At 38.6% G+C, this 13,250-nt stretch overlaps 1 protein-coding gene across 2 annotated transcripts in view; it reads right to left on the bottom strand.

The window, feature by feature from the left end:
* LOC106674024 (SKI family transcriptional corepressor 2) overlaps positions 1 to 13,250 on the bottom strand; it is a 216,404-nt gene that overhangs the window by 3,408 nt on the left and 199,746 nt on the right. The window lies entirely within an intron of this gene.

The following is a 13,250-nucleotide window of genomic DNA, read 5'->3' as shown; positions in this document are numbered from 1 at the left end:
AATAAATAAGTACTTTTTAAATGTATAATTTCGTTCTATTCTCTATGCACGTTCTCCGAATCTGCTGATTGGTCTGGTAAAGGGTGGCTTTTCAATTTGCGAGATCCTTTTAGTCGACTTGATAAAACGGATGAGCCGGTTAAGCTCCGTCGCCCACAGCGTGGAAAAGGAAATGAAAAGGTCCCATTACCCGGAATTAACTCTTCAGCGATAAAAAGAGGTTTCCTTAAAGATGCCTCTTTGGAAAAACGTACGTTTAAAAAGAGGAGGCGCGTAAAGGGAGCTAAGGAGCTTACATTTACATGGGAGAGGGAAAAAGCTCGGCAAAAGCGGTTTCGCCCCCTTTCTTCGCCTTTCAATAGAGCCTCGATACCGGATGGCAACTGCATTTGTAGAGTTAATTGGGGGTTGATGGATGTTTGGAATGGCGTCGGAGTCCCACCCCGTGCCCGATCGTCTCCCCATTGCCTTTCCGCACTTCCAGCATTAACGAACCGTAAGAGGATGTATCGTGAGTTCCCTCTTTACGGTCACCCTTTGTACAATCCGTGCTGAAAGGTGACCTGGACGTTTGCGATGTCCCTTAATTGGCGACGACCGAGGGGAAGGACAACCCCCATCGGAAGGCAATCATTAGGGCATTTTCTATTCAACAACTATTTTGGTGACTTTTTCGTTATTCTTTTCGGACTGTATTTCCATTTTTGTGTCAAATCAATGCAGCATCAAAGATCAAGGACAAAGCCGACAAAAAACAGTACCGCAACAGTAAAAATACCGCTAACCTACTTTTTCCGAACTATTCGTTGATTTAAATTCGACTTTTTATGTTTTTATAGCCAAATAGTAATTTGACTATTTTTTACACCCTTTCATAAAGAATAGTAACAAATAAATTGACACTACGCCGGGCAAGGGGATTGGACAAGAAGCACCTGTACATCTAGAAAACTAGTGATGAAAAACTGTCTAGAGAGGTGAATAAGTCAGGGGATACTGATATGGCTTATCCTGAGGATACCGATTGATAAAACGAGCGGTAGCTATGACCTCCACTCCGGTACAGGTCTTGTTGCAGTTGTAATGAAGGTACAGCCAACCTGGTCTTCAATTTTGCTTCCGTCAATTTAAATTTTCAAGTCCTGGTTATCAATGTTGTCTTCACTGACGATGATAAAGAGCCTGAAAGAGGTTTTGACGGTCTGGTATGTTAACTATGTGCAATACTTTTCGACCCAGAGTTGGACTCAAACGGCCTTCTCACACTTTTAATTCTCGCTAATAAGTACATTCAATCTACTTAAGCATGATCTGATATAGAAGTTTTACATAGTTACTTTCATTTTGAAAACGGATGTCATTCCGACTATCTTTTTATAATGAACCAACCCATAGACATCGTATTTCAACATGTAGCAGTTATTAGATTACCGTTTAATCTCTTCTTTTTCTACTATTCTTATCTTCAGAGCTTTTTCGATTATGCACATGTGCTTCTGACCAAATTTTTTGTTGATATGGCCATATTTTGTTTTATATATATATACAGGGTGAATTGCTACTCGTGCTACAAACTTCTCCAGTAGATTCTTCACCCTAAAATGAACAAAAAAGTTCATATTGTCCATGGTCCGATTCTCAACCATTTCAGAGTAATTTCGCTTTTTATCGATTTTGAAAGATATCACGTCCTGGCGTCGGAAAATCGTGATATCTTTTAATCTAAACATTTCTCTTAAAATCTATAAGCACCGTTGAAATCCCCGTTAATTTTTAGAGAGAATCAAAATCATAATTCCATTGAAATTTTTTAATTTAATTTAATGCCCATTTAGTATGTAATGCTTAAGAAGTTTACAAACAGCTAGAAGGTCAAGGAAGAAAGACCCAAACGTTTTGCCACCTTCATCTTCTTATTGAAAAATTAACGGGGATTTCAACGGTGCTTATAGATTTTAAGAGAAATGTTTAGATTAAAAGATATCACGATTTTCCGACGCCAGGACGTGATATCTTTCAAAATCGATAAAAAGCGAAATTACTCTGAAATGGTTGAGAATCGGACCATGGTCAATATGAACTTTTTTGTTCATTTTAGGGTCAAGAATCTACTGGTGAAGTTTGTAGCACGAGTAGCAAGTCACTCTCAAACATTAGCAATCCTTGAACCACCATTTTTTCTCTTTTTGTCATCAACATCTTGGTCTCACAACCACTAAATAAGAAAATGACGAGTGCGTTGGAAGCGTTATTAAATCAGGTAGTTTTCCTCAAATTTGCTGCCTTCTGAGACTAAAATTAGAAACTCTGGATTACTTTATACACTTTCCGATTTACACAATTTTCCACTCTTTTTGTAGTTCTGGCTGAAATAAAACACAAAAAATTAGCCCAAACATTTTGCCACCGTCATCTTCTTATTGAAAAATTAACGGGAATTTCAACGGTGCTATTAGATTTTCAGAGAAATGTTTAGATTAAAAGATATCACGATTTTCCGACGCCAGGACGTGATATCTTTCAAAATCGATAAAAAGCGAAATTACTCTGAAATGGTTGAGAATCGGACCATGGACAATATGAACTTTTTTGTTCATTTTAGGGTGAAGAATCTACTGGAGAAGTTTGTAGCACGAGTAGCAATTCACCCTGTATATATATATACATTTTCTCACTGTTCTACAGTAAGGAGATGGAGTACTCAATGATCCGCCATAGACCTCCGACACTAGACATTCTCGCTAATAAATACATTCAATCCCACGTGAAAATTGATCAAATAGAACGAGTATACACAATAGAAGTTTTAAAAAGTTAGTTACAAATATAGTTATCAATGGACTCAGGCGGCCGCAATGTGATAAATTATAGGTCATATATCGTTCCTACTAATCAAACAAGCTGAAGAATTTAATAAAGTACAGGTTAATCTCAATAGCATTCTTTGCTCTCTATTTCTCTGAGCCAGACCGGTTATGCCCTTCGTACTCGTTAGCTTCTATCGATTCGGCCCAAAACTTTGTTGCAATATAATAGATATTTCCTATAAACATATATTTGTTTATAAAGTAAGTAATACCCTTTTTTTATAAAGTAAGGATATGGAGTACTCGATATTTCGCCATATGTCTCTCATACTATACATTCTCGCTAATAAATACATTCAATCCCTCGTGAAAATTGATCAGATGAAACGACTATACACAATAGAAGTTTTAAAGATTTAGTTGCAAATATAGTTATCAATGGACCTAGACAGTCACAATGCGATCTATTGTAGGTCATGTCGGATGTCGTTCTTACTAGCTTACTATATGGAACCAACGAACAGAGACCGTATTCCATCGTGTAGGACACATCAAGCAAGCTGAAGCAGTTATTAAAATGCCGGTCAATCTCAATAGAATTCTTAAGCTACTCTATTCCTCTGAGCCAGTCCGATTATGCCCTTCGTACTAACTAGCTTCTATGGATTCGGCCAAAAACTTTTGTTGCAATATAATAGATATTTCCTAAAAACATATATTTTGTTATAAAGTAAGTAATACCCTTTTTTTATAAAGTAAGGATATGTAGTCAGGGCATAGAATTAAAGTTAGTGGATTCAATCAAATTCCTTGGTGTGACGCTTGACAGGAAACTTGATTGGAAAGGTCATATTAATAACATATACAGGAAAGGCACAATATCTATGGTACAATGTAGGAGAATTGTCGGTAAAACATGGGGTCGCAAACCATGGGTAGCCAAATGTCTATATACTGCAATTATTCTACCTAGATTATTGTTCGCAGCTTTTAGAAAGGTCTAAAAAATAAAGGGAACAGTAACAAATTAAGTTCACTTAAAAGACTTGGCTGTTTGATAATGCAGGAGCATGTTCAACTACACCCACCCTAGCACTTGAAATTATAACCAATACCACACCTCTACAGGCTTGAGGCTAAGATCAGAGCACTAATCAGCTGCTATAGATTAATTAGCGAAGGCAGCTGTAATCATAAGTGCAATAACATAGGTCACTCGAAAATCTTACAACTATTGAGGTTAATGGCCAATTATTAAGGGTATTCTACCAGATCCTTTTTGCCGTTTTTGCGAAATAAAAGAAGAAACGGCAACCTCGCAGAGTGTGATAGGTATGCTAGGTCTAGATTTGAAATCTTTGAAGGAGAGGACATCACTAAATCACTCCCCGAGATTAAATGGTCCAAAATCTTGGGGTTTGTGAATAGGTCCAAGAGGTTTATGCAGGACACGTGAGCCGACAAAGAACTGGACCTTTTAGGGATGGTGTACGAGTCTACCCAGGCATTTAACCCATTTAACCCCTCGGTTCTTGGTCGCCCACCATGTGTNTATATATATATAAGGATATGGAGTACTCGATATTTCGCCATATGTCTTCTCATATGTATATTCTCACTAATAAATACATTCAATTCCAAGTGAAAATTGATCAGATAAAACGATTCTGCACAACAAAATTTAAAAATCGAAATAGTAGACTATGCCTGTGCTAGTTTCAAGTCTAGGTTGTATCGGATGGACTTCCTACTAGCTCTATATGGGACCAACTGATCACTTCCCTTTCCATCATGTTACAGCATACCTTGCGCTCCTGACGATTGGGTCGATTTTCTCAATCACCCCTGCGGTTCGATATGTACTCAATACATGGGCCCTCTCATTCTACACATTCTAGCTAATAAATACAATCTGAGCCAATTATTCTTCTAAGTTGCCTAAAACGTTCATGATCACGAGTGTACAGATAAAAAATAATTTTGACGATCAAAAAACACGTTTTATTTTACATTTTTGTAATTATATCAGAAGATATTAACTCCTCTTAAAAATATAAATAACTTAAAATATTAGAACATTAAATTTAATTCTAAAATACACACCTAGACTTGACAGAACATAGGATAAATAATCTTATATAATACATTCAGGGACGATTATTCTTTATTTTGTCACCACGTCACTTACTGTAAGATCATAAAGCCTGGAGGAACGTATTTCCATATTTCTTGGTTGTAGTTTAACCGTGTATGGCCTATTCTTTGTCGGTTGAGACACTTCTTTCCCTACTCCGATTCACCCTAGAGCCTTCCACCCGTCATACTCAAGACCACTGCTTTTCACCGTGTGCACTCAAAATTTTGTCAAATATGCTGGTATCCCATTTTATATTTTTGTTGCAATATAAAAGACATTTTAAGTACGGATTTCTCCACCAAGGAAATGAACAACTGGATATTACGACATCTTAGTTATACATTCTCGCTAATAAATTCAATCTTACCAAACTGACCAGTGATAAAGTACAATTCTCAGATCGTTTTGCACCCCTGTACGCTCTCTATGGAGCCAAAGGAAAATACCATTTGCCTTTAGGGAAAAAATTTACCTATAATCAAGCACTTATTTATCACAATCCAGGTAAATTGTTATTTAAGAAAATCCGGCAAATCTTTTGAGCCGATGAACGAAAATATAAAAAGCCGTTTTTATCCGTTGTATAAAGAGCTTATGTTTAATTTATGAAAAATCCATTAGCTGAAAACCAATTTCTCGTTTGTGTACACAAAACGGTTTTCACGGAGATAGGTAGGAGATTTAAACAAGCCCCCTTCCAAAAGGGTCATAATCAATTGTTTCCATATACCTTATTAAGAAATATCCGATTGTAATAAAAACCAAACCTTAAAATTAATTAAATTACCATCTTTTTTGGAAAATAGAAGGACAATTTGTTCTAATTCATTTTCGCGTCCTGAATGCTGTTTGAGATTTATAATAAACTACTGGCCTGTTAGGGAATAGCCCTATTGTATAGTCGGAATCATAAATGCATATAGAATAGCAAGTCGACAGCAAGCAAACTGTAACATGGTTAGTGGGTCATAACGGTTTTGTTTTATGTCTTTATGGATCATTTTGAGTCCTATCTTGTCTAGTTGGAGAGGAGCGGATTCAGTAGAGTGATGGGACCGGTCACTGGCATCTGAGAAAATATCTACATAACATGGGCATATATAACTCGTTTGCAGGTTATGAAATATGGAGAAAGAAATAGCCACCCATATCATCTTCGAATGCGAAGCAACGGTCAAATGGAGATGTAACCTAGCATACAGAAAAAAACATTGGGAATGAAATTGTAGCAGGAACAGGTAATGAGTTCTGAGAAGAAGGATTGAGTCGATTGTACTAAACTAGGGAGCTAAGAAGGTTGCAGGCCAGAAGATGTAGTGCCTGGGGAGAACAAACCCAGATTCCTAGTATCCTCATCATCAACATCATCCCATTCTGTCTCACTAGAGGGATAGATCAGTGGGTATATATTTGGCAGGGTGGGCGACCTAGACCCGAGGGGTTAAATGCCTGGGTAGACTCGTACCCCATCCCTAAAAGGCCCGGGACTTGGTCGGCTCACGTGTCCTGCATAAATCTCTTGGACCTGTTCACAAACACCAAGATTTTGAAACATTTAATCTCGGGGAGTGATTTAGTGATGTCCTCTCCTTCAAAGATTTCAAATCTAGACCTAGCATACCTATCACACTCTGCGAGGTAGTACCTTGCCGTTTATTCTTTTATTTCGCAAAAACGGCGAAAGGGATCTGGTAGGATACCCATTAGGAAGAGGTGTCTTCTCAGTGGGCAGTGACCTCCACTTCCTTGCGATAGAGAACAGCCATTTCGATTCTGCTGGTTTGATCGCCTTAACAAATTCTTTCGATTGCATGTGTCCGGGGGATAAATCCCACTCCTTAAGGAATTGTTTCATGCCCCAGTTATTAATACTCTCTTTTACTGTGCTCATAGAATACCGGTTATGGCCCGACATATTCGCGGCCACCAAACGCTTTGTGTATCAGGTGATGACAAGAAAAGGATGGCCAACACCACCCAACAGTGACGAATAAGTGTCAGTGTAAGTGTTAATCTTAGTATCAGTGAGTGATAAATTAGATTTAATTGTATATATAAACATATTGTAGTTTATTGTATATTGTATATATAGTATTAGTATGTACGAGGAGTGCCCACTCTCTTTCTCTCCTGGGCGGGGTTCAGTGTACGGGGAGATTGGGCACCCCTCATTAGCACGTAAGATATTTGTAAGGTGCGACCCTCACGTCATATCCCGACCAGGCACCTACCCGTGGTCCATCCTGGGCATGGCTGCAGCCGTGGCTAACGCCTGATCACGTGAGGGTTGGGCATGGTTTGCAGGGGTACATGGTTGCACGACCATCCTGTATAAGTCCGGAAACGGACATAGGAACAGGCAGCCTTAAACCTTTGAAGGTTATTATTAGAACCTTCTTTGGCCAGGCTATCCGCCTTTTCATTACCACGGTGTCCTTTATGTGCTGGTATCCAAATAAGGGTTACCTTGTTATACCTATAAGATCTACGGTTTCCTTCACCAATCTTGAGGTTGACAAACCTTCTTATAATGACCTAAGACTAGAGACAAGATCAGTGGGTACAATATGGCATCACAATAAGGGCTTAAAACATTAACTTTGGACCATTTTGCCGAAAGTGCACAAGATGTGTCATTGACCTCGCGGTTCTCCTTCTGAAAAATGGAAAACTTCAGCTCTTTCTTCAGCTGTATGTTAAATCTACACACCATCAACAAAACGCAAGTTCAAGTTAAAATTTTCATCTTTAATCGTTTCAGCTGCAGTCGTGTATGCTTCAGCATAACGCTTCTTAGTCAAAATGCCACTAAGGGCTGTCAAAATTGCACGGGCTGGTTTTCATTTTCTGCCCGTCCCGAACGCACATCTACAGCTTTGGAAGAGTCTATAAAATATAATTGACCGTATGACGGAACTTTGCCGTCACGGGACAACAAATCCGATATGAATCGGTGAATCAATCCTTGTACAACTCCCGGCATTTCTTTCTTTGTAGTTCGTTTATTTGTTTATAGGAATTCGTTAATTCGATCTCATCTTTTTTGGCCGAAAAATTCCAAACCATGGCCGCCTAAAGGAAATGAAAAATCTTTCTCACTTTTTCCGCATGGGGTTAAATGCAAAATTCGTCAGAGCAAGGGCCGGAGGATGACTAACTAGAAAATACAGCCTATTGACGTCCATAATCCTCTTTTATAAAGTTCTAAGCCCGCTCAGTATTAATTGGAAGAGAGAATTTCATACACTAAAAAGGTAAGTTTAAAAAGATTGCTCTTATTTTTGGTCTCTTTCCTTTTATACCTCACGTTTGAACGAGGGAAAAACATGATAAGCCGGAAGCGAACGACTTTTTTTCGCCCCCTAATCAATAATGCTAGGACCCCCAACGTTTTACTTTTTAAATAAGGTAAATTTTACGTTTTATTTGGAACATTTGCTTTAAACTTTCTCTGACTGTATGACACCAACTTATCAATACAACGCAGTTAATTTTCAAACGAATGATCGACCATCTTGTAATTAAATTATATATCATACCATTAAAATAAAATAATTTCTGAGTCAATTCTGATGTACAAACCAATCATATTAATACTGTCGTTTTGTGAGCTCTTGAGTAAAAATGCCTATTATATTAAGTATTTTTCAATTTATCTATTTTCAAGTAAAATAACAGATTTTATAAAATTTTAAGTCATTTTTGTAACACTGAAACAGAAAAAAAGATTATAAAGAGAGCGAATCTAGACAAAAAAGTGAGATAAGGGAGAACGAAATATATAGGTAGATACATAAACACATAGAGAGATAGATAGAGAGAAAGAGAAGGAGAGAGAGAACGAGAGTAGATGAGAAAGAAAGAAAGAGAGAGAAGAGAGAGAAGGAGGGAGAAAGCGTGGGAAAGAAAAACCAATAATATTAAAAAAAGACAGAGAAAAATTGATGTTGATAAAAAGGAGAATAAAGAGTGAGATAGATGGAAAGATACAGAGATAGATATATGGAGATAGATGGAGAAATAGATAGAAAGATAAGGATATACAGATAGATGAGGCGAAAAAGAAGTAGAGAGGAGAGAGAGAGAAAGAATGCGAGGGAGAGAAAAGAAAGGGTGGGAGGAAGGGTACGAAATAAAGAAAGGCCAATTAAAAACTACAGAGAAAAAGTGAAGTCGATAAAAATATGAAAAGTCAAATAGATAGATGGAGAGATGGATAGAAAGATAGAGAGAACGAGATGTACAGGCAGATGGAGAGAGAAAGAAAGAGAGAGAGACACACAGGCAGAGAGAGAGAGAGAGAGAGAGAGAGAAAGAGAAAGAGAAAGAGAAAGAGAGAGAGCGAGCGAGAAAAAGAAAGAAACAGAGAGAGCGAGAAAGAAAGAGATAGAGAGAGAGAGAGAAAAGGAATGGCGGTAGGAATTGTACAAAAGAAAGAAAGACCAATATAATATTAACAAAAGACAGAGTAAAATTGATGTCGATAAACAGATAGATAAAGAGTCAGATAGGTAGAAAGAAAGAGGGATAGACATATGGAGATGGATGGAGAAATAGGCAGAAAGATAGAGAGATAGGGATATAGAGATAGATAAGGAGAAAAAGTGAGTGAGAGAGAGAGAGAGAGAGAGAGAGAGAGAGAGAGCGAGAAAGAAAGAGGCAGAAAAATTCATGTCGATAAACAGATGGATAAAGAGTCAGAGAGATAGAGATATGGAGAAAGAGGAGAAGAAAAAGAAAGAGGGTGAAGTGTGTGTGAGCGGGGGCCACCTTGAATTAAAAAACAAAGATAAAGGAATAAAGAAAAAACGGAAAAAGTGGGAGAGGCTCAGAAAGCAATAAAACTCTAAAGTACGAAAAAAAGTAACAAATAAAATGACATAGATAGATAGATAGATAGATAGATAAATAGATTGATTGATAAATAGATATAGATTTCCCCCATTACTCGAAACCATCAGATATTGGTTTAGTAAAGTTTCTAAACAGATCTTACTTAATGACACCAAAACCTTCCACCATAGTTGGATGACAACCGACTCAACCAATGTTTTGTGCGTTGATTATTTGAAGATCGTGAGGTGCGGTCTGGTGTGACGTAGAGTTTAGAAAAGGATTTTCTTTATCGTACCAACGTTTCGATCTTTATTGAGATCATCTTCAGAGCCCAAAGTGTTTGTTTTCCGTGTAGATGTTTCATTATTGTGTGTCGTGTTGGGAGTCAACATCTCTCAACACGACACACAAGAATGACACATCTATACAGAAAACAAACACTTTGAACCCTGAAGATGATCTCAATGAAGATCGAAACGTTGGCACGATAAAGAAAATGTTTTTTCTAAAATCTACGTCATCAGACTGCATTTCACGATCTCCAAATAATAATTAACTAACGGTCACTAAACACCACACACGTTTTGTGCATATTTGCTTCCAACCAAGTTCTTGCTCAAGTTAATCAGAAAAATTTAAAAAATTAAAACTTTCAAATTTTCTGATTCGCTGCCAGAAAAAAATATGGCGTTTCATGAGTGTTCATGGCATTTGTGAAAAAATAGATCGCTTAACCATAGACCCCCATCGGTGTAAAAAGTCAATCATCCACTGCATGCAAAAACACAATTATTCAGAAAAGTTGGATGGTGACTGCATGATAGTTTGGCTCATCCATCCTTCATTTTTTACGAGATAGGAAAATGTCAGGTAACAACAATCAAGAAATTTACACAAGGTTCAAAAATTAATTTAAAAACATGACAGTTATTTAACTGTAATTTCTCAATATTAACTGTTCTAATTAGTGCCTCTTTTCATGAAATAACTATTTAAATTGAACCAAAATAGTCCATTTTGCCATTTTTCCCCTTTGATAAACGGTAAATTAAGAAGGTCATTTGTGTTTGTGTTAATTCTGTCGTAGGCTCAATTCAATGGCCCTAAATAAATCAGTCCGAACAGAATTACCACCGTGGGGCTTAGCCAGTTGCCGCTAACAGCCCCTTTCATGTGCGCGGTTTAACGTGCACTCTGAAGAGGCGCGCACTCGGGGGCGTTAAGCCAGGATCCCCGGGGACTTAATCACTCTCCAATTAACTGGACCCGTTGGCAAAACTAGTCTGTGCTTACACGGGCGCGGAGGAAGGAGGGTGTAATTACAAGCATTGAAGCCGCCCATTGAACGGAGTGCTTCATTAGTGGTGCCGACTCCAACCCTTTCCGACCACCCTCGAACGTCTCGTGGCCGTAGCCATGCCATGGCCGGGTAAAATCCTTTCTGTACAGTTACCTTTGGTCCAATTTACCAATCGTTAACTATTCAGTCAGTCGATAACGGTGAACATGTAGACATTGGAAAGCTAAGTTTCCATCAATCACGTCTTTATAGTATAAGTTGCGACAACAATTTCCGTTTTTTTTTCGTTCCTTCATTCAACAATTTCATATTTGTGCAAGAACAGCGAGAAAACAATAGAACCATTAAACTGTGATATTTCCTCTTAGCCGGATGATGAACATATAGTCAGTATATGCCTATTATGATAATTTTGATCTGCTTATTTTGGTCTGTGAGATCTAAAGACAGAATAGAAAGACCATAATGAAACGAAATTTCTAAACTTCAGACTCTTCATCCCTTAGAAGCTTCTTCATCTAGTAGCAGAAATCAACGCCTGAATAGACCATCACAGTAAGACTGAGTCCCTTCATATTTTTCTCTTTGCAAAATTTGTTCAATGTTTCTTCGGCCGCTTCCGATACACATGCCTTCTCAAGTGACTGTACCTAGTCAGGAGAACTTACAAAAATCCTGGTTCATTCTTCTATGAGTTTCGCGTATCGTCCATCCATGAATGTCATCCCATTTCCGTCCCAGGGGTGTGTACACAAGATGGTATTTACGGTGGTTCAGATCGATGGTGAACATTTGAAGTGAGCGGGAGGGAGGCCTGCTAGAGATAGAAGAAATAATTACCTAGCTTTTGCATCAATATAGATAGACCTTTACTTTTGTTAGAGCCCACTAATCAGGTTTAGGCTCTTACCCAGGTGTAGGGAATTGCTTGCGGTTTTTCCTCACCTAGCTGATGAATTCCTTGGTAGATCATCACGGTAACAATGAATTTGCTTCTCTATCTCTTCCTCTTCTCGGTATAATCTGCCTAATGTTTCTTCTGCACTATCCGATACACACGTCTTATTTGGGAACGTGGGTGTAGTAAGGAGAGTACCCAGAACCCGAATTTAATTTTGGTTGGGCAGGTGAATACTTTTGTAAGTTTAGCGAGAGGTCATATATGAACCTCAACGCTGGAGTATTGATCCACCAGGATTTGAAAAAGGAATTGATTAAGGATACTTTTTTGTCAATGTGTCCCTTTTTGTAGCAAAGTACTAAGCTACTGTAGGGTTTAAGGCAAAAAGTATTTAAACTGATTTCTCTTTTGCCCAGTATTAATACTGCTGTGTGCCAGGGAACCCAGGCGAAGATCAGATCCTACGCAACTGCAGACTCATAACGTTAACACTTTGACTGTTGCCTGTCTGTTAAAGAGTATGGCCATCTTCATTGACTGCATTCCAAGTCTTTGTATTTCTGAGGCACAGGGTTCAATTGCCTCGATTTCTGACCGAAGAACCTAGCATGTCCTACCAATGTTTATTATCAACTCCTATTCGAATATGCTTTGCACGCAGGTGTAAGCTGATCTCGATTGGCGGCTTTTACCGTAGACGGTACTCCTCTAGGGGGTGGTTAGCTATTCCACTTTAAACGAAACCGCGGCCGGAGCGGATCCGGTAATTTCTACACTAGAGAAGCCCCAATAATCTGGGAGATAGAGTGGCCTTCTCTATGTAGGGAGTGCGCGGCATACGGTATAATGCTTAATGCGGACCCGAATCGGAATGTGCAAGCGGGGAGCGAGGTTGTCTTAGGCCTTCGGAGCTAAGCTGCCTCAACACCAATGCTGCTGCAGTAACACCATTCTGTCGTATGTGGTGGTGCGTCAGCCCTCATCTGGAGAATCAAAACGTCCGATAAGGCCGAATAGGCTAGGTGCGGACGTTAAAGAACCTCCTTTTAAGGACGACCGAGTATACGGGAAAGCATGTCCTGTCAGGAGTCCAACCAGAATCCTGATCGGTTGCGGTTGCCTTCCAGCAGTCCTTCCAAAGAGACATCAACACGTCTACTAACAAACCACGTTTGCCCGCAGGAGGAAGTGTTTTGTGATGTACAACATGTACAAGAAGAAAGTTAAGTTAAAGTTAAAGTTTCTTTATTTAGTTATTCAGATATCGTG

Source organism: Cimex lectularius, unplaced genomic scaffold (assembly GCF_000648675.2).
Source record: "Cimex lectularius strain Harlan isolate CLEC.00 unplaced genomic scaffold, Clec_2.1 scaffold110, whole genome shotgun sequence".
Taxonomy (NCBI): Eukaryota; Metazoa; Arthropoda; class Insecta; order Hemiptera; family Cimicidae; genus Cimex; species Cimex lectularius.
Note: the sequence above shows the minus strand (reverse complement) of the source record. Positions and strands in the feature narration are given on the sequence as shown.